The sequence below is a fragment of the Ochlerotatus camptorhynchus genome, unplaced genomic scaffold (assembly GCF_037179485.1).
Source record: "Ochlerotatus camptorhynchus isolate MF236.1 unplaced genomic scaffold, CSIRO-AGI_Acam_v1.1 ptg000077l, whole genome shotgun sequence".
NCBI lineage: Eukaryota > Metazoa > Arthropoda > Insecta > Diptera > Culicidae > Ochlerotatus > Ochlerotatus camptorhynchus.
Window position 1 is genome coordinate 788,495 of NW_027040567.1, and position 25,126 is coordinate 813,620.

At 39.0% G+C, this 25,126-nt stretch overlaps 1 protein-coding gene across 4 annotated transcripts in view; it reads right to left on the minus strand.

Annotated features, from left to right (window-relative positions):
* The window catches only part of mrj, a 351,864-nt gene that overhangs the window by 137,634 nt on the left and 189,104 nt on the right, over positions 1-25,126 (minus strand). For 3 of the 4 annotated variants that reach the window (XM_065217478.1, XM_065217474.1, XM_065217475.1), the window contains exon 3: positions 22,971-23,053. The exons of the other annotated variant lie outside the window; for it this stretch is intronic. The gene's annotated coding sequence lies outside the window, so the exon portion shown is untranslated. The remainder of the gene's footprint in view (positions 1-22,970; positions 23,054-25,126) is intronic. 4 annotated transcript variants of the gene reach the window in all.

A 25,126-nucleotide genomic window follows, 5' to 3' on the forward strand; every position in this document is an offset into this window, starting at 1 on the left:
AAAACTGCCATGATTTTATTGTAGTTTGAAAAACTAGCCTGATGTTCACAATACTTCACATTAAATTTTAAAACTTCACTGAACTTTGCCGGACTTCCTAAAGTTTCTTCAATTTGCGTAACAATCATTGATGTTCTCTAAAGTTTTAACAATTCGCCGAAGTTGTCTGAGGTTCTCTGTTCCTTCCGGAATTTTTCGAAACTTCTCTAAAGATTTTGCAGTTCTCATGAAACTTGTTGTACTGCTCTGAATTGCCCTTCGTTTGTGTCAAAAACAAAACTTATATTGTTTGTACAATTTAACCCCAAATTCAAATTGTCAAATCTCAACGAAGGTTCAACGGATTTTTGAAATTTGAAATGTTTTGTAAAGTAAATATAATGTTCTTTCAATTTGAATGCTAAATGTTTGTTTTAGGAGACGGATCTCCCATAGGGTGGGGTCAATGTAAAAATATATCCATGAAATGTTATATTTTGATGACAGAGATGTTTATATCACGAGATCCCAACCAAAGATATTCAGGAATTCTCCAAAACTATGGATAGTGTATGACAGAATGTACTTATTACTAGATGACCCTAAAACGAAAATGATCAAGTTACGCCATCGTTAATACACATTATAATCACGCTATCTACAGATCCTGCTCATATGGAAGCAAAGTTGTTCAGATGAACAAGACCTATCTTAAGAAAAATAGTTTATATCACTCACCAGATGGCGATAGTGTGACATTCATTTTTCAATGTTTGCCCTAACTTAACATCTTGACTAGATAGAAGGTTCCCATCTTAGGCAAAGTTTTTCACGGGAACCTTCTATCTAGTCAAAATGTTAAGTTAGGCCAAACAATTCAAATTGAGAAAAAAATTCTGAATTTTAACTAAAAAAAATAAATAAATAAAATCTCCCTTCGTTTAATTTTGAGCTATGCTTGGTATAAACAGCGAAATCGTCTACAAGCTTGCATACAATATTGCTATTTTATGCGATATTGCGCTTAAATTTACACGAAATATCGCGTAAATTTATGCCAAATCTAGCGTTAATTTTATGTGCGCTATATCTCGCAGAAATTTACATGAATTTTTCGAACGGTGTAGGATAGGTCTTGTCCATTTGAACAACTTTACCGAAGACGGAAACCTTCTATCTAGTCAGTTATCTAGTATCTAGCTGGTTTATTTTTATTTTTATATTACTGCTTATAGCGCTCGCGTAGGGTTGTGCAGGGCCAGTAATTTGTTAACAGAAACTAAATAAATACAACATAATATATATGATCCTTTGATTGGGTGGCCACTGAATTTTAGAAATTAAATTCCAGTTTTTTTTTTGTTGTTACCGGGTGCCCAATTTATTTCATATAAACAGCTAACAAGAAAACGAATACCGGCCTGATTTTTTTTTTCTTCATTAGAGTGATTTTTGCCAATGACTGGTTCATCGCTTCCCTGCATGATTGATTTTAGTAATTGATATCACTGAAAAAAAAAAATGCCGGAATTTTATCATTGATGCAGAAAACTGGAGAAACTTTTGAGAAATAAATGAGATCTACGGAATAACTTTTGAATTTTTGGACTAAGAGATTTTTTAAAGATTACATGACAAATATTATAAGATTTTGAGACTAGGCTAGTTTTTCACATCTTTTCAATTTTAGGACATAATTTTCTTAAAATAGACCCAATTGAAAAAAAAATCAAATTTAGGATTGTGACACTGAACAGATGGCGGTAGTGTGTAAACGTCAAACCCGAGGGTTATTGACTATGCGTGCCAAGGCGGCGGTACTACCAATCAAAAACATTTAAATTGACCGGAGATGACCTAACCAAAGGCTACAAATCTCCTTAATAAAGACAATACAAAAAACCGTTAGATGCATGTTTGATGAACAAAGTACCAGTGTTATGTCTGTTTGTCTGTGCTTCAAGCATTGAATTATGATGAGAATGCCAAATAAATATAGGAGAATTGTAGGGGAAATCTAGGGATAACTCAAAATTAATTCTGGGGAAAATGCAAATGGAATTGGACTAAGAATCTCAGGTAATTTTGCATTCTAAGGAAAGGAGCAAGATAATTCCTGGGATCTTCTCGAGGGCATTTTAAGAAGAATTTCGTGGAAATTCTTAGGATAATTCCCATGCAATTTTGAGGTGAAATCAAAAGAAATGTTGGGGGAATAATTTAAGAAATTCTAAATGGTGTACTGAGAGATTTCCGAAGAATATAACAAGCGAATTGTACAGAAAAATAAGAAGAGAAATGAATGCAAGTTCGCGCGAGAATGATTAAGAATGCGAAGATTAATAAATAGTGAATTTTAAGAGTTTTCCGGAGGGAATTCCTAAAATATTCAGCACAGAATTCCTGACTGTTATAAAGAAAGTAAAAGTAATTCTAAAGACATTTTGGAATAATTCTACGGAAATCCTAGAGCAATTTGCAAAGATATCCTGATATAAGTTCCAAAGAAATTTAGTGAATTCGAATATTGGAAAGACAAATTTACGTTTCGTGTAACTTAAGATCCAGGACTAAAATTTTTCCAGATTCCAAGCCTTCGATTGAGAACAAATTTTAAGATCCCGGTCTTGGCAAAGTGGTCAAGATTATGGAGCAAGAAATTTCAGAAAATGTAACAGTGTATGTGAGATCTCAAATTAGGGAAAATCCTCTATGAACTGGGATTCAATGTCTCAGAAAAGGAGACATTTTCTACATTATGTGGTACGAACAGTTTTCAAGGTTCTAAAACTAACAAAAATATTCAAAATGACAGACTCTGAGACACTGCTGATTTTTTTTTAGATCTCAGACTTTACTTTTGATATCACGTAGTATGGAATGGTAAAAAATCTGACATTAATAAAGCAAGCATAACTATTCAAATCGACGTATCTGCTTTTGTAAAAAATAACTTCAATTAACGGTTTGTCCTAACTGCTAACTCACCCACGCAAACAAACATCCTCATTTGGTAGGGGAATCTTTCCTCTACTAGCAGGTGTTGTTAGTTTCTTGGGTGAGCGAGCAGTTGCCACAAATGGTCGATTGAAGTGATTGTCTACAAAATCAGATACGCTTAAAATATTCTAGATTATAAGAAAAGTAATTGGACATCTATAAACTAATCGGACATAGAATAAATATTTAAAAAATCTACAAATTATTTTAAGGTGCCACTCAAATACCCGGTCATTTCCCTGTTTTCCCGTTAAAGTGGCCACCCTGCTTGATGCAAAGATAGCAAGATGCATTTCACTCTCTTAATCGGTCAAATTGTTTATCTTACCAAAAAACAAACTACAATTATCCAATTCCAACTGAAACAATTTCAGTCTCATTTTTCTTCGGCTGCCCTCCACCTCTACCCAACCGCAACCAAACCAGGAAAACACAACACACTCCGAAAAGGTAGCGCTAACCAATTTGCAAACAACCTTGAAACTCTTCTCTTTTTTTTTATTATTCGCTTCATGTTTGCAGTTTCTGTTTGCTTGCTAGCCCTCCATTCTCCATTGAGTGGAGCTATTATTAAATTATTAAATCATATTTTCTATCCTCGGTTTTTTGTCCGAAAGGTCTTTTGGCTCCTGCCTTGGTGTATCCCCCACAAGGTGTGTATGTATGTTTGCATTGTTTCTACCTCTACCTTCCTCTTCGGGAGGCAAACGACCACACGATCGACGCGATGGTATTTAAATTTGCACCATATGATTTGATGGCCGCGATCGGAAATCACGATCAAGCCCCTCGGCAACAACGTGCCTCGAAAAGTGCTGATCAGAAAAATAAGTCAGGAACCGCCAAGAAGAAGTGGCATACGATCGCGAATTTAAAAAAAAAGAAGGAAATTAAACAAACATAAGGCTTGGGATCAGACAGAATCCAAAATAAACGTATGGGGAAGAGGTTGGGAGGGACGCACATTTCAAGCGCGGTTCTAATTTTGGCTACCGGCGACCGTCCGACCGATGTATAAAAAGAACGACTTTTCCGATGCCGGTCGGCTTCCAAATGGCTTCCAAGCCTATTTTTAGATTACGCTTCCCTTTTTCTTACGAAATTTAGACTATGCTGGCGACGGCAGTGGTGGTGGGTGTATTTACGTATGTGTGTGAGTGTAAAATTGAACTTCTCATCACCTATCACCCCCCCCCCCCCTACCCGCTTTCTGCGCATACCCAGTCGGGAATGTTATTCTGTACGAATTTTCCTCATGGAAAGCAAATGTTTTTAGAGGAAACCGCACTGTCTTGACTGATGGCTATGGGAGCCGATTGGCGAGTGTGAATCTTTCACCAAATGTTTAGGTAGGGTATATGACGGCTTCGGCACATCTTTCCCTATTATATTAGCCGTATATCAGCCTCATATTGCAAAAAGGCAAATTAGCGGGTTTGTTGGTTACTTGGGATCATATTCCAGTGCATCGTTTGCAAAAAAAATAACACTCGAAAATTTCATTTACCCCCCTCCCAAGACTATAACACGAAAAGAAGTGCTGAAGCCGTCATTTCCCCTATTTAGAGGAAAATCAACTTTTCTCGGTGACTAATCCGTAAAACTGATGTTGAAATTTACACTCCATTCGTTGAACGGAATTTGTGTAAATTTTTACGGTCATCAAATGGGTCATTGTCGCAGGGGAATGTTGGGAATGCTGTGCTTCGAACAGTCGTAACTTTTGGTATTTCGTTCGACGATGAAGAAGATGTGAAATCGAAAGAAAGCCTATGTCAGGGTGTCTACGTATTTTTCTAAATGAAATTTCCTGAGATTTCCAGGACTTCAACGGAAAATTTCCAACGGAAAACGTTAAAAATATGCCCTTTTGGGTAAAACAATAACTTCTTATGTTCCAGAATCTTGTAAATTTCTAAATGTCCAGAATATATAAAGTCCTGAAAATCGTAATATAAACTCTCCTAATCTTGAAACAAATTTCTAATCCAGAATCAAGAGGACTTTGCATGAGATATTAACTTTAAAAAACTTCAAAGTCTTCTATTTTCTTCTGTGGTCTCGATAAATGTATATACATTTACCATTACCTTTCCTGAAAGCATCATATATTACTTGTTTGAAAAACGCATTTTTATCAAGAATAAATCTATGTTCGACAAAATTGTTAGTAGCTTAAATATATTATGAAAAACTTGTAAACCTGAAATATTGAGGTAGGGCTTATATCTAATTTTGGGTCTACTAAACACAACCCGCCCGGCATTTGCCTCTATTTTTCGAGCGAATTTTTTTTTCACAAAATGGGATGTTTTCACTGCATAATTTATTAACCCTTCACACTTAGAAATTTTTACAGAAATCTGTAAAATTTTACCAAAATCTCAACAGCTGAACGTTCGGAACTGAACGTTCGGAGCTGAACGGAACAGTTTAACAGATTTCCTGTACTTTTTCACAAATATCTGTGATTTTTTTTACAGATCTCTGTAAAAAATTACAGGAAAACTGTAAAACTGTTTACCGAACGTTCAGCTGTTGAGATTTCGGTAAAATTTTACAGAAATCTGTGAAATAATCTTTGAGTGTTCTGTACGTTCCGTACGATTTGAAAAAGTATAACAAATTGTTGAGATATTGTTAAAAATCTAACTCTGCTTCTTGACTCCAAACTAGGCCTATGGATTCTAAACTCGGTGTAAAACATTGATAGGCAATTGAATTCCCTTCGACCTATCGGATGACGATGAAAATTGATTTGGTCGGAGCGCTTCTTTTGTTTTTTTGAGAATAATGGCTGCAAACAATCATGTCACGCGTTCTTATTGACTTCGTTCGGGAGCTTTTGAACTAAAGTATCGTGCCAAACGCATAAATGACTTGTTAACGCTTTATTTGAATGTAAATGGAATTATTTGATGTTTTCTGCTCGATAGACCCAAAATGGACGATTAGGCCGAAGTAGTTTCTACCCTACCTGACTATTTCATGCTATTTGAAATTATGAGAAAATTTGGAATAGCTTCAAGTTAACCAAATTTCAAATAGGTTGAACTATGGAATATTTAAAAAAACATACACCGTTGGGGCCGAAATCCTTACACCTCATACAAAAAGCGTACAGATTTCGAATCATTTCTTATGTGTACGGATTTCGGTCCCGCACGGTAACGCTTTGGTGGATGCTGAGAAATCACTGGAGGGTCGGATGAATGGCATCTCTGTAATGTAAGTAGTAAGCAAAAACGGCCACCTCTAGGCTACCGAACCCCTCAGGCAACTACAAAACACTACGAACGACATTCTCTCAAGCCCAGCGAAGCTATTCAAATGAAATTACTTCCATGGAATAAATCAACCATTATTTGAAATTAGCATCTTCAACTATGTAAATCGTTGACTTCAAGCAGAAGTAATACTAAAACATATAGTCAAAGTACATAACTCTGGATGGGAGCATACCATCAATTACTGTCAATGGTCGAAAGTTACAGTAGCAGCACCTACCCCAGCCGTGTCCCCTCGAGATCGTCAAGTCGACGATGACAGGAGCACATGTCGTGGTAAGGGTAAACAATAATTGCAATTTCCAAACCTACGACTGGATGGCTTCCTTCAAATAACAACTGAAGTGCGGTAAAAAATCGGTAGAACTGTTTCAAACACACCGTTGGTACTTGAGCGGTCGGCTTTCATCTCTTTTTACCAGAGGTGGCGGGGGGGACACCCCTCACCATCCCTCTCCAAAGGGGGAGTTTGGTAAAGAGAGATGAAAAAACCGATTTGTACCTTCCTTAAAAGTTGTCCTAGCTCGCTATTCTAATATCTATATGCAATCTTCACACTGCCGTACTCTAACGGAACTATCAACTCTATGCTTTCATCTACTCCATCTATCGTATAAAAATTACCACTACAGTCTGTTATTTGAAATTAGCATCTTCAACTATGTAAATCAACCATGTTTTCGAATGGGAGTGGATGTAATTAAGAAAATTCTCTGCTTATTCCTGGCATCCCAAAATACCCTGATATTTCCAGGTTTTCCAGGTTTTTCTAGGATTTTCAAGACAGTAAAGCTTGAGTCATTTAATATCTGGACGCAAAATGTATCTCGAAACCATCTTAATGAAACTCAAAATAAAGGTCATTTATTGCACTTTAAATGACAAACAGCGAAACAAATTTATTCCGATTTGGTTTTGATGAAATAAAAAAAATATTTTGGACACTATGTTGACTAATCTGAACGGCCGTTTTTTCCAACCATCTCTTCATCTCTGTCGCATCCCGAGTCACCTATCCACTCTTCTTCAACTTCTGTTTGACAATTGCCCAATAATATTTCTCAATTGGGCGGAATTGAGGGCAGTTGGGTGAATTGATGTCCTTTTCGAAAACATCTACCCCGTTGTCTCGATACCACTGTAGAACTTCTCCGTGGCAGCTTGCCAAATCAGGTCAAAACTTTACAGGTCCATTGTGAGCCTTAATGCACGGAAGAATATGTTTTTCAGGTACTCCTGCTTGTGCATTTTGGAATCCATATTCTTGTTTTTCACGAAAACCTGGGTTTTTTGTACGCAGCTGCAAATACCTTGCCAGATTATAAGCTTTCTTGCAAATTTATCGGCAATTTGAACTTGCTAGGGAGATCACCTCGATCACCCAGTGGCTTTATAGAACTTTTGTCCAGGAAGCTGCCCATAATCCATTTTCACGTTTCGTCGTCCATGAGGATGCATCCTTCGTACTTTGTAAAAACCTTATTGTACAACTTCCGGGCACGTATTTTGGACACTAGATTCTGCTTCAGTGTCCTGTTTGGTTGCTTATCGGCCCGAAAAGATCGAAATCCTTCTCACTGACGAATCTTTCTGACGGTGCTTTGGCTGGCATGGAATTTCTTGGCGACATTCGAGATACATTTTGCGTCCAGATATTAAATGACTCAAGCTTTACTGTCTTGAAAATCCTAGAAAAACCTGGAAAACCTGGAAATATCAGGGTATTTGGGGATGCTAGGAATAAGCAGAGAATTTTCTTAATTACATCCACTCCCATTCGAAAACATGGTTAATTTACATAGTTGAAGATGCTTATTTCAAATAACAGACTGTAGTGGTAATTTTTATACGATAGATGGAGTAGATGAAAGCATAGAGTTGATAGTTCCGTTAGAGTACGGCAGTGTGAAGATTGCGTATAGATATTAGAATAGCGAGCTAGGACAACTTTTAAGGAAGGTACAAATCGGTTTTTTCATCTCTCTTTACCAAACTCCCCCTTTGGAGAGGGATGGTGAGGGGTGTGTCCCCCGCCACCTCTGGTAAAAAGAGATGAAAGCCGAACGCTCAAGTACCAACGGTGTGTTTGAAACAGTTCTACCGATTTTTTACCGCACTTCAGTTGTTATTTGAAGGAAGGCATCCAGTCGTAGGTTTGGAAATTGCAATTATTGTTTACCCTTACCACGATATGTGCTCCTGTCATCATAAACCAACAGCCCTGGGTTTGCCCTAACCATTCTCACCACCTTCAAATGCAGCTTCCAATCCGTAGTTCCACTACGACGCTTGCTATGATCCTGCCGATCGAACACTGCACCCGGTCTATTTAGCAAAGTTCAACGACTTCGCGTTTTTTGAACCTGACCACGTCGGATTTTCCAAGTGAATCGTGACGAAATTTTCAGCACTGATATAGGAAACATTTCAAAACAAACTGCTGTCAAAACATTCCAGATCCGACCGCTAGGAGCACTGCAGTAAAGTAAACGTGCATCCAGATATTAAATGACTCAAGCTTTACACACTCTGGCTAATCCTTTAAATTTGTCGAACCTCTTAACGGAATCCCTTTATGAAGAGCTTTGAGTGGGTTGGTTTATTTCCTTTAAATTCCGTTATAATTGCTTATCTTTTGACAGATACGCGTATTTCGTCTACTACTTGCAGACTTCATCAGTGCCAAGTACTCAACACCACACTCTGGCTATTTAATGTTAAGCGTTTCTCTGGATTTTTTACTAAAATTTTCCAGATTTTTTTTTTCCAAATGAGGATTTTTCTACATTTTTGTTACAGATGTCATTTTGATTGGACGTTTTTGAATTATGATTTGTTAAAAAATATCGAACACGACATTTTCATTTTTTTGCAAGATTCAAAATGGCCGAATTTTAGCTAGGAATGTGAATGATTTCCCATAACAAACAATCATGCAATGTTTCATACAAATCGGAGAAGGTCGAGCCTGACATTATTTTTTTTTTTTGCTATTTGCCCATGAAATACTCAATTGCCAAAGTTCAATTTACGGAATGTTTAGTGTTTTTTTAGTAATATTGATCAATTAGAATGCAAGATGTGAATTATTTAGGCACTGTTTATATTTTTACCGTTTATGGCAAACCGCTAACATGAACGAATGGCCATAATTGAAACAACTTTACCCGATCCATTACAACCACCTTCTTTTATACGCATTCTGGTCTACCATCCACCAAAATTCAGAATCTAGGTTATCGCAACAAATTATTCGACCATTTCCCCTCCCACTCGATTTGACATAATTCCATCACAATTCCATTCATGGAATTGGTCAGTCAGTAGGCTTGTCTTTTCGTCACATTGAACAGAATGAAACGTAGGGTAGAACAATACTTAGACATAAGTTCCAATTTCCGTCATATCGTGCAGAAACATGAAATAGGAGAAATGGATGTAATGTCGGCCTAAATCCCCCCAATTTGGACCCATACATAAATTCTGCAATCGACTAAATTTTCAATAGCGACCAAAAGTATCCATTAGTACCGTCCCAATGACGCGTTCATCTAGATAAAATTTATAAATAGCAGATTTTTAGCGATGGGCCCAATCTTAGATCCATAGGCCAACATTTGAGTCATTTCCCTTACATCAATGATTTCGAAGTGAAAGAATCAATCATCCAAGTTATGCGTTCTAACTTTACATAAATTTAGAATTGTTTAAAAAAAAAGAGGTAAAGCGCGGGTTGTCCTTAGTAGGACGGAAATCAGATCAAAAACCTTATTACCTTATTGCGTGCTCTCTACTTATGGCGGTAAGCTCGAACTCGGATTAACTTTTAAGACCGTCCCTGTTTGGATGACCTGCAAAGTGTTTGCTTAGAGTTGTGTTCATTATCTCTGATGTCGACATCAAAGCATCCTGACATTCTTGATCGGGATTTAATCCGGGGATAATACCGGTTGGCGCTTACCACCATTAGTGTTCTAGAATCACTTCTTCAGTTATTAATTGAGAGCTTTCGATGCCTGTACCATTTTTACATTAGTGTAACTCTATGTCCAGGGAAGTCAAGGAATTTTACAACCTGGAAAATTCCAAGACCGGACCGGGAATCGAACCGAGTCACCTCCAGCTTGATCTTATTTTGTTGCTGCGCGTTTACCGACTGAGCTAAAGGAGACCCGGTACGTATGGAAAGGTAAGTAAATTAAGAAGTCATTTTTGACAGAAACAGGTTTTTTTTTTCCTTTGGTTTGTTTTTTTCCGTCGATCTTGTTTTCCGTGCTGAGCACCAATGCTACCGACGGTGCCAGGAAGGCAGCTCCCACACCTGGACCCTACCTATCGACCCATCAACTCATGAACCGGGGACCAACGGCTTTACTTCCCATCCGAAGGAAGGCGTGATCAGAGATGTTATGCCTCAGAACATCCCGGCGGCGCCGACTGGGATTGAACCCAGGCCTGCTGGGGTGAGAGGCAATCACGCTTACCACTACACCACCGGCGCCGTTGAAGAAACATGTTTTGTTCACACCCGTTCGAAAAAGCGAGGTAAAGTGCGGGTTGTGCTTAGTACATGACGGAAATTAGATCTCAACCCTACAGCTTAAGAAATCTACCACAAATTCTCTACGATCCTTTCAAGCGTGAAGTCACCATGTTGGAACTGAAATAAATTTTCTGCTCATTTTCCCACTTTGCCCGCTTTCACACCATGTCACATATCCGACTCGAAACTTTCTTGGAGCGACCAACCCGGTGCTCTATATAGGTCAGTATTTTTCCTTATAGATTTCCATTCTCGTTCTTCGTGTGGCAAACTGACGACGTCAACGTGACTGTTCGTTATAAAGAAGAAAGAAAACTGTGTACAAACAAGACGAAAAAATGCCAACGGCGACACGGGCGGTAATTCCAAGTCAGTTTCATGCTCTGTTACCATCCGAGAAAGTTCCTTATGCCTCTAGAACGGAAAATGGTGAAAAATCACGAAACCATATCCCCTTCCTTGCCGCCGTTCCGAGCTGGCGGCAGACATCGTGAACCGACTACTCTTCTAGCTGTTGTTACACACAGAGTGCAAGCAAGCCTTCTTTCTGAGGATCCCTTTCCTCCTTTCTCTAGACAGAAAAGCTGGAGTGAACTAAGAACTATCATCGCATCGTGTGCTACTTGAATCGTTCAGATTTGGTTGAAGTATCCACGAAAATAGACATCTGGGTCAGTTGTTATCTAGTAGCAGCGGTACGATAGCAGTATTATATTGAGCGTTGAAATAATTATATGCTTCCAGGGTAGAGTATCCAAAATGGAAAGGGTCACTGCTGCAGCAGCAATGAATGAGCCCGGCAAATAGATTGGATTTGTTAAAAGTTTTGGAAGTTTTAGAAATTAATTATTCAGATGAGTTTGTTAGGGCTAATAAGATGATTTTAGCATAAGGCTCAGTAAGGGTATTCTCAATATCAACTGTTTTTCGAAGTATTCAAAAGTGTAGCACAGAATTGTATGCGTTGGCTTTAAATTGTCTATTTGACTTAAATAAATGGAGATTATCTGCTCTTTAAGGGGGGAATACACTTTGATTTTTCAAAAAATGCATTTTTTTTTGGCTTAAAATGTTCCTTAATTTAGGAAATACTCCAAGTCCGCCAGAATATTCCTTACCGCTTTACGAAGCGATTTCCTAAAACATGTACCGGCGCGCTGAGAGAGCATTGAAATCTTTAAACGCGTTTATCTCGAAACGGGGTTTTTCAAACTGGCGTGGGAAATAACTCTAACCAGTTATCATCAATATACAATATACTAATAATGACTTTATTTTACCTAGGGATGAGTACTTAAGGGGGTTAGATTTTGATAAGTTCTTTAGTGGGAATGACACTGATGAAGACTGCACATTGTAGTCGAAATACGTATCTGTCATGGATACCAAAATTAATTAAGTGGAATTAAATGGAAGATAACCTTTTTTGCTGTTTTATTTAGCATTCCGCTAACAACCCAATTTCATTACTTCATCAAATTCCTGGTTATTTCCCGTTCGTTTTGATTCCCGCTTAATTCGTGGTTCTCCCGGTTTTCCCAGCTCAATGGCAACTCAGAATTTGTATATTGTGTGGCAAGCACAATGATACTCTATGCCCAAAGTAGTCCATAACATTTCCAACCCTAAAGATTTCCTCAACCGGATCGGGAAACGAACTATAGGCGAGGTAATTTTCTGCTCAACTTGCAAAAATGCCACATAAAGCAATTAAAATCATAATTTTGAAGAATCACACGCTCGTAACTATATTTAATATTGGATTAAATCGAAGACAACATATCAACTTTGCCTGAATCCAAGCGACAGACACAGTAGCGCTGCGCTCGAGCGAAGGTGGAAGTAGCGCATAGAAAAAAGAGCAAATACACACACCTTTCATTTGAGGATGGAACCTTTGCTATCCAATTCTTTAGGAGCATTTACCTTTGAGTGGTAGATGGCACGAGTGTACCTGTCTCATACCGGTTGTATGAGAAAATGGAAGAGTTGCCAGTCTTATATGTTGTCTTCGATTAAATATACAATATCCTCAAACTACACCGAGCAATTAAATTGTATGAGACCAGTCACACATTTAATAAATTATCTGAGAGTTATGAAATATTACCCAAAATTTTTAATAAATTCCAGGCTTGACAGTAGATTCCCTGAAATTCCTGAATTTTCCACAGACACCCTGTCCGTGGGTCTGTGCGAAAACCGCATCAAGTTTAGATTTTTCCGCTGAGAAAAATTGAAATAGGTCTTCAAGTGTGTCCACTTTTCCCTAAACATTGAGCGATGAGATAATAATATAATACTAATCCTTTGAAAATAGTATATAATATCTCATTATCATATGATACAAGACTATCTAATCAGCTCATCATGCGGAAAAATATCGGACCGACAGTCTCTGGATGCAACACTAGCAGCAAACCCATTATTCATTTACTTTCGATTTCGCACAAATCACTCCAAGCAAGCCCACTATATGCAAATAATGTGACTTTTCACTTTCCACGCTGCATGCCGTCATCGTCGTTGAAGTCATCCAGTTAATAACTTCATTACTAGGGGGAACGGGATGTTGTGACGGGAAAGCTCAAGCCACCATCGCCTCACACTTCGCGCCTATTCATCTGTCAGTATGCTAGAGAAGAAGAGATCCGGCACGAGATATCAAAAGTAAATATGACTTTGCTGAAAGGTACAATTTTCTGTATCAGAAAAAAAAATGGAACGTTGATTATTCGAATCATGTAGGTTATTTCTTATCAGTGAGTACATCGCAGGGTGAAGTCCACCTAGGCACTCATTAAGATAATTGCATAGACCGGCAGTTGTTCTCTGTCTCTTTCCCTCCGTGTGCACAGGGTGGTTGATGGGGTGGTAGAAAAGTGAAAGTTAATTAAGCTTCTGGGAATTGTTATTGTTATTGTTTCTTCTCGAGTTACTTTTGATGATGGTAATGTCGACAAATACTAACGGTTGTCGATTGGATGCAAAAATCAACATCCTGAAAAAGACTCCTACAAAGCATTTGCAGCGTTAAAAAATAGCTGGAAGTCAAGCGTTACACATATTTAAAATTGTTTAAACTCAAACAAAGTGAAACATCCTTGACCTGCTTCCGCATCAGCGGCACGCCACGTCATTCAAAGCGAAACGATGACGACGCAACGTCAAAATAAAAGCAGAACTAGATTTCAAAATTGCTTCCGTTTTTGTTTTGGCGCACGCCAATTTTGAAGCACGCGGGGCGCTTAGCCTGTCCCGTATACAGCAAATGGCGAGCACGCGGCATTTCGCGACGCACCGTGTGGTCATACCCATGTTACCATAGCGGAGGTAACCAGGCAGACAGACAGACACGCAGATAGCGTGAGTTCTGCGCGCCACTTCCTCGAACCCCTGCGGACTAATTGCGCTGCCCTACGGTAAGGTTGCACGTAACGACATGCACTAACGCCAATTCTGGCAAACCTACATTTTCCTGTGCTTGTGGAAGGCACGGGTTGATAATTAATAGTCAATTCGCACAGACAAGCACGCATGCATGAGAACGCACCTCTGTATGATGTTGTTACTTTGGGGCTAGATGAGACGAAACGATCGTTAGCGGGCTTTCAAAACTCGGCGATTAGGTTAATACTAGTCCGATGCGAATGTGTAACGTGTGTCAGTTTTAAGCGATTCAGGTTTTTGGACATGAAGGAACTATTTCAATAGAGCTCATAAATCATAACTTACAGAACGGTACTCGTTGAACGTCACCTGGCTCGAATTTTCGCATGCATTCAGAAAATTCTGATTGACGCAAAAATCGCTTGTTTTTAAAGTCACCATAAAATGTTTTCCCAGCCCGGCGGCGGTTTGGGAATTAAAGCACCGACAACACGTTTGAGTTGATTTTTTTTTATTCTTACCATGATGTAATTATTGGGGCCAGCCTTAGCTTACACAGTAACGGCACGCTAACAAAGCAAATCAAGGCTGGAGGCGACAGGTTTGACTCCCGGTATATTAAGTCAAAGAATTCTCGGTTGGAACATGTCTCGACATTCTGAGGCATATAGTATGATTGCCTAGGTCACGTCTTACTTCGAAAAGTAAATAGGCCGTTGCTGCCGGTGTTGATGGGTTTAATATCTAGGTATTGAGTTGCCTCCATGGCGTCGGTGATTGGCACTCGCACTTGCTGTTTTTGCGAACTTTCCATAATTTCGGTTTTGCCTTCAAGCACGATGAATACAAGACTTCTAATACTACCATATTTTTCATTGATTTTTTTAAAAAAGTTTATTTTTTTTAAACTTCGATGGAATTTGAAATCACACGATCAAACAGTATTGAGTGTACTTCTTCTTGTGTACAGTGTTTGTACATCTAAAATCATGCACCAGGATGATCATACAAGCACTTTCTGATGCTTATTAATCTCACCCTCAAAATAATCCAAGGCAAATATTAAAGACAATTGACACCATCTTCAACCAGAGATTGCATAGATTGATCACTGAACACTGAACAACGGACAACACCCAGTAGACCAGTAGGGAAATTTCATTTGACAAAAGTTCTACTGGCTGGAGCAGGAATCAAACCCCTGCACACACAATATCAGGGCTGGTAGCGATCACTGCTGTCAACAATAGTGATTTTAGTGACCATGTTGAAGAAATAAGTGACTAAATAGTGACTTATAGTGATAAAAATAGTTACAAAAAGTGACCCTGAATTGAATTGAAAGTAAATTTTAATGAAAACTTAGGAATTTCTGAGGAGCACAACTCCTGAGAACTTCAAAGGAAAATACCAAGGGTATTCTGAGGATAATTTCATAAAGTTTGTGAGAGAAAACAAAGTCGGAGCATTAGTCCTTGGATTCTTTTTTTTTCGAAAATACTAAAGATAGGATTACAATTAAATCTTAGAATAACTTCAGGACATCTTCCAAGGAAATCGAAAAATAAATTCAGGAGAGTTTGCCAAACAAATTATGAGAAGAAATCTAAGAAATTTCTGATGAGAAATGCCAATGAATTCTTAGGAGACTTTCAATGTGAGTAGAATTCCAAGGGAAGGAGTGACATTCAAAAGGAAATCTGAAATTAATTCAATGAATATCTTTCCAAAGGGTGTCTTATTGTGGAGAAATTCAAGGTAATCCGAGGAAAACTAAAAGAAAATTGAATTCGGAGGATAGCTTCATCGAAATTTCCATTGAATATGGAATGGACTATTGTGAGGTCTTCAGAACATCCCAAATTTTTCCTGAAGTTAATGAAACTGCCTTGAAGTTCTTTTGTAGTTTAAGAAACTAGCTTGATGCTCCAAATACTACTCATCAAATTCTTAAACTTCCCTGAACTTAATATGACTTCCTAAAGTTTCCTTAATGTTTCTAACGATCATGAATCTCTTCTAAAGGTTTTACAATTCGCTGCAATTCTCTAAACTTCTTTAAACTTTATGTGCTTCTCTAATGCTGACGGAACTACTCTGAGGTTCTCTGTTCTTTTCTGAAATTCTCAAAACTTCTCTAAAATTTTTGCAGTTCTCATGTTGTTGTACTGCGCTGAATTTAATTGAACCGTCCTAAAAATGTTTAAGCTTCCGTCAACTTCTGAACTTATGCGAAGACCTCAATTAACTTTTAACGTCTCTGAAGTTATCTGAAAATCTGGAAACTGCTGTCCCACTTATTTTTTGGAACTAATGGAACTAGCCTCCCCCTGAAATTCCCCCAATTTTCGGAGCGTACTAAACTAACTTCTTTCAAATGCTCCCGCATTTTGCTAATATTCATGAAAATTTCTGAAGTTTGCGGATCTCACCTTAAGCTCCATAGATTTCTATGAAGTTCTCGAAATGCTTCTGAAGACCACTGTCCTTCTGTGAAGTTTTCGAAGTTTTTCTAAAGTTTTGGAATTTTTGTGCTCCCGCAATTTTCATGAAATTAGAGCGAAATAATAGTTTTATGATTTTTCTGAAGTTTATGAAACTTCCATTAAATTATCAACACTAATTTAAAACTTCTTCCATAGTCTAGACTTTCCTGGTGTTATGAAAACTACCTAAACGATTATTGAATTTCTTTAAAGTTCTCTAGGCAGCCCTGAATTGATCAGTATATTTTAAGAACCCGTAACTTTACTGAATTTAATTGATTTGCCTTGAAGTTTCAACAATTATCCTTAACTATTCTAAACATTATGAACGCTCAGTTATTTTCCCTGGACTTATCTATGCCTACCTGAAGTTCTCTTAATTTGTTTAATAATCCGGAATATTTTCTGATACCCTAATATTCAAAATTCCCTGATGTTTTTGAATCAATCATAGAATTCTTGAAATACCCCATAAATCCACGGAATTCCTTGTAAGTCGCTGCAAATTTGCTTAAGTTAATGGGATTATTCTGAAGCTATCTGATCGTCCTCGAAGTACTCGGAACTTCGCAGAATATCATGAAACTATCTAAATTCTAAGTTCTCTGGAATTTCTTGAAGATATTTATCGCTGCTTGCTAAAAGTTCTAGCATTTAATTTAATTTATGGAACTTCGTTGATATTCTCTTATCAACTTAGCTAAATTTTCGCATTTTTTAAAGTTCTTGAAAACTTGACTTTAAAAAAGGAGACTTTTTAGTGACCGGCTTGAAAAAAGTGACCAAGTCACTAAAAAGTGTCTCACTACCAGCCCTGCAATATGCGCGAACAACACGTGAAGTCGCTAACCGCACGACCACAAAGTCCACAAATCTGGTTTACTCCTTTGAACTCCCAAGGAATCATATCGTCAGGCCATTTTCAGAGAGAGAATCTCTCAACATGTCATGTGTTTTGAAGACACTCTATTTGTGATTTCCCTCTCACAGACTACAAAATAGAGTACCTGACACTGTAAAAAAAAATTGGTGCCTCTATGTATGCATTTAGACTAACATCCGAAGTCCCAGTTTTACATATTTTGCACAAAATATACTTTCTGCCCCGCCCCATCCATAAAAACGGCGGGAAATCACGTTAGTGGTGGGGCTTAGAAAGTATTTTGTGTGCAGAATATATAAAAAAAAGGAGGAACTTCGAATGGAATCTTCAAGGAGAATTGAAATGGAATAGAAGTGTTAATTCAAGAGAAATGGTGAGAAGAATAATAAAAATATTCATCTGAAATTTTAGGCTGACCAAAACGGGAAGCGGACAAAATCGGGAAATTTTCTGTTTTCAATATTTTAACCATCAAAATGATTTTGAAATCAAGTTTAACCATTATTTATACACTAATAATGGAATTACTGATATCTGTTCACTATTCTTACAACAAAGGGCACACCAAACGTCTCGAAAAATTTGCGTACGGTCGTTGAGCCAGTTCGTACTGTTCGGTTTCCTTAAATTCCGCTTGGTTTTCAGTGCTGCAACCAACGTTGAACCTCCATATCTCAGTATCAACTTAAATATTCTAGCCAGTAGCCGTCTCTTGCTACTACTTGGTCCCTAGATGTTCGGTATGATTCTAGCTACCTTCTCGTAAGCGTATTCTACGTGGCTATTGAAGCCAAACGGTCGTCGACCATCACTCCCAGGCATTTCAACACGCACTTCTAGTTTATTGCGTGCTCCCCAATGGTAGTTTCTGACCGCTGCAGAGCTTTTAAGTTACTGATCAATACCACCTCGCCTTTGTTGTGGGCTATCTGCAGCTTCGCTCCATGCATTAGGCTTCCAATCATGTCGATCGCCTCGGTCGCCAACATTTCCATCTATTCTAGCGTCTTGCCTGTTACCGTAAGACGACGTCGTCCGCAAAGCGAACGATCTCAACTCGTTTGGGTAGCTTCAGCGTTCCAGAGCCTTGGACCAAGGATGGAGCCTTGTGGAACTCCCACCGTGATCCTAATCGATCTCTGTCCCATATTTGGCTCGTAGATTCTGGAAGTAGCGTCGGCCTCCCAGCTGTTGAACGCATTCTTAACGTCGATCGTTATCACGGCGTAATATCGATCTCCTCTCCACTTCTGTTTCGACGCCTTCTCGGCTCTCTCGACAACTGTCCGAATTGCATACACTTTTGCTCTTCCTTTTCGAAATCCGAACTGCCTCTCCAACAATGCTTGCTCACTCTCCGTGCATTTCGTCAGCCTGTTTAGGATGATCCTCTCCAAGAGTTTTTTGAGTGTATCCAGCAGGCACTGCTACGAGTTGCTCGTTGGTGACTTCGTCGTTATCTCCCTCTCCGTCTCCGTACGGCCAGGTCGTTGGATCGTGCTTCGAGAAAAGTCCTTCCGCGATGACTTTCAGGTTCTCTAAGCACATTTCAGCGGGCATGACTTGACATCTGATCTTCGTCATCACGACACGGTGTGCGTCGTTGACAGCAGCGTCTCGACCCAGCTCCAGTTGACAGTTTGACTTGCTCTGCTTTATATCTCGTTTATGTGCTCGGAACATTCCTCTGCGTTCCTCTCTGTCTGCTTCTGTTCTTGCTCTCTGAACACGTCTTCTGGTTCTGAGACAACTAGCGCGGAGGGTGCTAATTGCCTCGTTGCAGCAGTAAGCTGGAGGCTGTCTGTTATTTAGCTCCAGTTTCCTCGGCATGGTCGTGTCACATGATCTCCCTAACGATTCTGGCAACTCTTTTTCCACTTCAGGTCGCAAGTTATCGTCCTCTGTACTGCCACAGGATTCCGTTGGCCGATGCCATATCGAATTGCCTGATGGTCATTATGGGTATATCCTTCACACACTCTCCAATTCATGTTTTCCGCCAGCGACGGACTGCAGTCCGCATAAAGTGACGTCGATAATGGATTCCCGGACATCTCTGCGCCAGAGCATCCAGCAGAATGTGCCCTTTTGCGTTGGTACCAGAGGTGGCAACAGTACATTTTTTGAAAAACCATCGTCCAGAGCGAAACAAAACAGCCAGCACACGGGCGGCCGTTTATAACTACATTCAAAGCGAACAGCGGAGATAGAGAATAAATAAAATCTCGCAGCCTGATTTTACCAAACAGTTTATTGTAATGAAATTTTAGCTGCAGGCTTGCGTGTGACAGTAAATTACCAACTCCCTTATTTACGCATAATTTTAACATCAATGCTTATGAGTGGTCAGTCTTCATTCTTATCTTTTAATTCCATGCAATAAACATCAAATAAATGCAGTAATTAGCCAGAAATCAGCAAAATTCTACACGACATAAATTTATGTCGCGCGCGCCGCCGGTCTTGTCTGCTTCTTTGTGCGAAAATGTTCTGTCGCTGGCAGAAAACAGTTTAGAAATGTCATGACATTTTTGCCGCTTGCCAGTTTGTTTTTGTGTGTCGTCAAAATGGTTATCGCAAAAAGTATCAAATGTTAAGGAAAAAATGTTAAACTCCAGGACTCGTGCCACCACTGGTTGGTACATCTGTTTCCCCACTCCACTGCCTAAGCATTGAAGGCTCCTCCGATGACTACCGGTCTTCGTCCGATCAGCTCTTCGGTAAGTCCAACCAGATTTTCGTGGAACTGCTCCATCGTCCATCGGATGCGTAGCAACTGCATATGAATATTCCGTTAATTTTGGCAATCACGAAACCATCTTCTTGAATGCTGTACCTGCCCATACTGGGCAGATATGCAGTGTCGCAATAATTGAGGTTCATTTGAGTTACCTCTTTTATTGTTGCGACAAAACAATTAAGTGTCATTTGGACTGAAGTTGTACAAAACGTTCGATCGGAATGAAATTCAATAGGGTTCTGAGAAAGGTCAGTGAGTATGATTATTCTCAAAATATAACTATTTTGGTCATATCTCCGGAAAACAAACGTCCGATCGGGACGGAATTCAATAGGATTCTATAGGAAATATACAGTATGCAAAAAAAGTTTATCCACCCCTTACCAATTTACAATTTATTTTTGTTTTTCTGGTGAAATTCAGTTTAATTTTATGAGTGTTCCTCCATGATTTATCAATTTATGTTTATTTATCACATTGCCATTGAAAATACGGCGTTTATATCTTTTCTTGAGATTTCATGTGATAAATTATGAAAAATGGTGAAAAATTACGCAAAAAAAGTTTATCCACCCCCAAACGGATACTATGATTTAAGTGTGTTTTACAGAGTTTTAGTGTGTATTCTGCAACTTTATCGAATGTAAACATTGTGCCTATCTGTCATTTAGTGCTCTTGAAGTTTTCGTGCTCAAAATTTCAGTTTTGTGTTCAAAATTGGAAGTTATTTGTTTCAAAATGCCCAAAAAAGACCAAATTTCGATCAGTATCCGAAATTTCATTATTGAACATCACAAAACTGACAAAAGCTAGCGTGATATTGCTGATATTATCCAGCTTCACAAAGATACGGTCGCTAGAATTGTGCAAATGTACAAAAAGCGTGGTTCTATCTCGCCAGCTAAGCGATCGGGGCGTCCTTTAAAGACAACTGACCGAATTGACAGAGCTATCGTGAAGAAGGCGGAGCTGGACCGGGGACTATCAGCTCCGAAAATTGCGAAACAGATTGAAAGTGAGTTTTCCATTCAACTGACATCACAATCCGTACGAAATCGTCTTCATAAGAAAATTCTTAAGGGCAGAGTAGCTCTTAAGAAGCCATGGTTGTCCGCAATATATATCAAAAAAAGATTGAAGTGGGCCCAGGACCACATTTCATGGACCAAAATTTTATGGTATCTGATGGTATGGTCTGATGGTATCAATGGTGACCCAAAGAGCATTACTTTCGTCTCGTCTGACCAGATTACCTTATTTCAGTCATCACTGGTCCATGAAATGTGGTCCTGGGCCCACTTCAATCTTTTTTTAAAATTTTTTTGCGGACAACCATGGCTTCTTAAGAGCTACTTTGCCATTAAGACTGTTCGTATGAAGACGATTTCGTACCGATTGTGATGTCAATTGAATGGAAAACTCGCTTTCAATCTGTTTCGCAATTTTCGGAGCTGATAGTCCCCGGTCCAGCTCCGCCTTCTTCACGATAGCTCTGTCAATTCGGTCAGTTGTCTTTGAAGGACGCCCCGATCGCTTAGCTGGCGAGATAAAACCATGCTTTTTGCACATCTGCACAATTCTAGCGACCGTATCTTTGTGAAGCTTGACAATATCAGCAATATCACGCTAGCTTTTGCCAGTTTTGTGATGTTCAATAATCAAATTTCGGATACTGATCGAAATTTGGTCTTTTTTGGGCATTTTGAAACAAATAACTTCCAATTTTGAACACAAAACTGAAATTTTGAGCACGAAAACTTCAAGAGCACTAAATGACAGATAGGCAAAATGTTTACATTCGATAAAGTTGCAGAATACACACTAAAACTCTGTAAAACACACTTAAATCATAGTATCCGTTTGGGGGTGGATAAACTTTTTTGGCGTAATTTTTCACCATTTTTCATAATTTATCACATGAAATCTAAAGAAAAGATATAAACGCCGTATTTTCAATGGCAATGTGATAAATAAACATAAATTGATAAATCATGGAGGAACACTTATAAAATTAAACTGATTTTCACCAGAAAAACAAAAACAATTGTAAATTGGTAGGGGGTGGATAAACTTTTTTTGCATACTGTATACAAGCCAAATGGATCAGTCATCGTTCATGGCTCATTCATCGCTCACCGTTCATTAAATTCTCTCGCTTACGAGATCAATCTCTCAACATTACATGTAGTTTGATGACACACGATGTATGATTTCCCTTTCACAGACTTCAGAATAGAGTACTTGACACTGAAAAATTGCCGGTACCCTTATTTATGCATTTAGATTCACATCCGAAGTCCCTTCCTTTTAAGCATTCTCCACACAAAAATGCTTCCAAAGCCCCACCCCTAACATGATTTCCCGCCTTTTCTTTGATTGGGGCGGGGCTTAGGACGTATTTCTTTTGCTTTGAATATGCTTAAAAAGAAGGACTATAGACGTAACAAACATGTTTGCAGTATCAGGTACTCCATGTTAAAGTTTGTGAAAGGGATTTCTAGGGTTGTTTACTGCACTGTCCTGTGTTAATAAGTAACGGAAAACAGTTTAGGAGTAATTTCCGATAGATGCCACCATTAACAGCACTCGTGACATCTGATGGACAATAAGCACGGCAACCATCGATTAATTGGTGTTTATTTATTTAATAACTTTGACTCACCTAACTCTACGTACTGCTTCTATTGCTTAAAGTAACACTAAGAGTTGTACTTTGTTCTACGTGTAAATAAGTGAACTGTTTTCCTGGAAAGAAATGAAACAAAAAATCGGTTATTACGGTTCTGGTTTAAGAGCCTCATTAGTTTACATCTAATAAATTACGTCGAAGTTTTGCACAAACAAGTTGATTTTAGATTAAAAATTCAGTCCTTCATATGTTGGGTACCTTTAATTTTGGTTCCATCGCAAAGCCATCTCGTAACAATTTTCACATTGTTTTTCAAATAAAAAAAAAAACAACAAATACGAATACCCATTTACTGCGTTGCTTCAACGAAACATCCCAAAGCGTTACTGGCTAGACGCCTGGTTTACGATGCGCCATTAAAACCCTCCATATGCACAGAATTTACTCACCGAACCAATTCATACTTCACGAACTACTGGCAAGAGTCATAGAACGCAAAGCAAGTTCGTTGATAAGGGCCAACTGTTGTTTGCTTTTAATTCCCGACTGACGGCCGGCGACGATACCGTACTTGGACCGCACCCGAGCGGGGTTAAATGGCTGTATAAATTTTAAAGCTCTCTCTCTTTGCACGGAAAGCTAAGTTAAAAAAAAGTTCACCGAGTTTAAACCCCATTAACCTTGAAATGTAGCCGCCGTCGTATGTTATATAGGAGCGATTCAAGGTTGCCGCCACTGCACTGCACGGGCAAGACTTGGAGAAAGGTACCTACGAAGATTTTTATCTTCCAATTATACGGTATCAACATATCATAACGCATTCAAAGTGAATTGATCCGCTGATTTAACTCGAATCAATCCAGTCGATTGAGATTATTATCTGATATCTAGCTGGACGGTAATCATTGGTGGGAAGCCATCCGTCCATTTTTGCCCGGATCATTACTTTGGCAGCTTTTGCAGGATGGTTTAATCCACAGACAAACCGCAATCTCCATCGGTAGCTAAGATGCAGCATTTGTGTCGTATCTGGGTAATTTTATGTTCTGCGACCTGCGGCCGCACAGCTGGGCTACTGGTCTGCACGCACGCACTGCCGATTGATACTGTTCCGTTGCTTGTGGATTGTGGTTGATTCGTGATACATCAATGAAGATAAGAAACGGTTTATGATTTCTCTTGTATCGTACCTCTTTCCACATACGTACGTCCAGCTATGGAGATTGTCAATGACGGCGGCATCCCGCAAAGGAAAGCCTTCATCAGTTTCAATTAATTTTCCCATCATAAACGAGCGAGCATTAAGCTCGATGTCGTGTTGAGCAGGTTTCTGCGTCCAGCTGGATGTAGATTTATAAATCGTAGTTCAGACCGTTGTGGTTGGATCTTCTGCTTGACCGTTTCCTCAAAATTGATTGCATATTCCAAATAAGCGTAAGGGCAAGATCAATAGGAAGATCCTCAAGCATTCAATTATCCGATTACATTGTTTGCTGATGAAAGTACCTTACTACATTATTTGCTACTTGATTGCTTCTCAATCACTCGAGTGAACGATCACCGTCGAAGGCGTTCGATGGGAACAGCATGTGCAAATCCCTCATCCTCATCATCGTCGTTTCTTCAACGAGCAATCAATCCTCTCGAGGTAGCTCAGTATGGAATCCAATCACCCATCAGCGCGTGACTTGACTTTGGAGAGCCCTGGCAGATAGATACAGTCCGGCGTCGTTGACGTCGTCGTCGTCATGCTTAACTGTTGACTAATTGGTCTTCCACGCTGATAACCCAATGGGTATATTTCATCCTCCCTGTGTGTAGGTCAGCCGGAACGCCGCTAGAGGATTTATGTCGATCAACGACTGGCAACATCTGCTGGAATTTCGTCCATCAAACGAACGTCGCTGATTCCCACCCACGACTATGGGAAAGCTTTTCCAGGTTGATTTGTTCCTACCTGTTCGACAGCTACCGCCAACTAAATTTATCATTCTTTCACTGGTGAGCAGTTCCACGCCAACTGACGAATCGATTTTATTTTTCTCTCACCGAAATTCATGAAACTTTGCTTAATTATTCATTAGGGGCAATGAACCATGTTCATAAAATTGAATTCGTTCAATTTTACTCACACCTAATTTTTCAATTATGAAATCATGGAAATTTTAAAATGCGATTGAGCCGAAGGG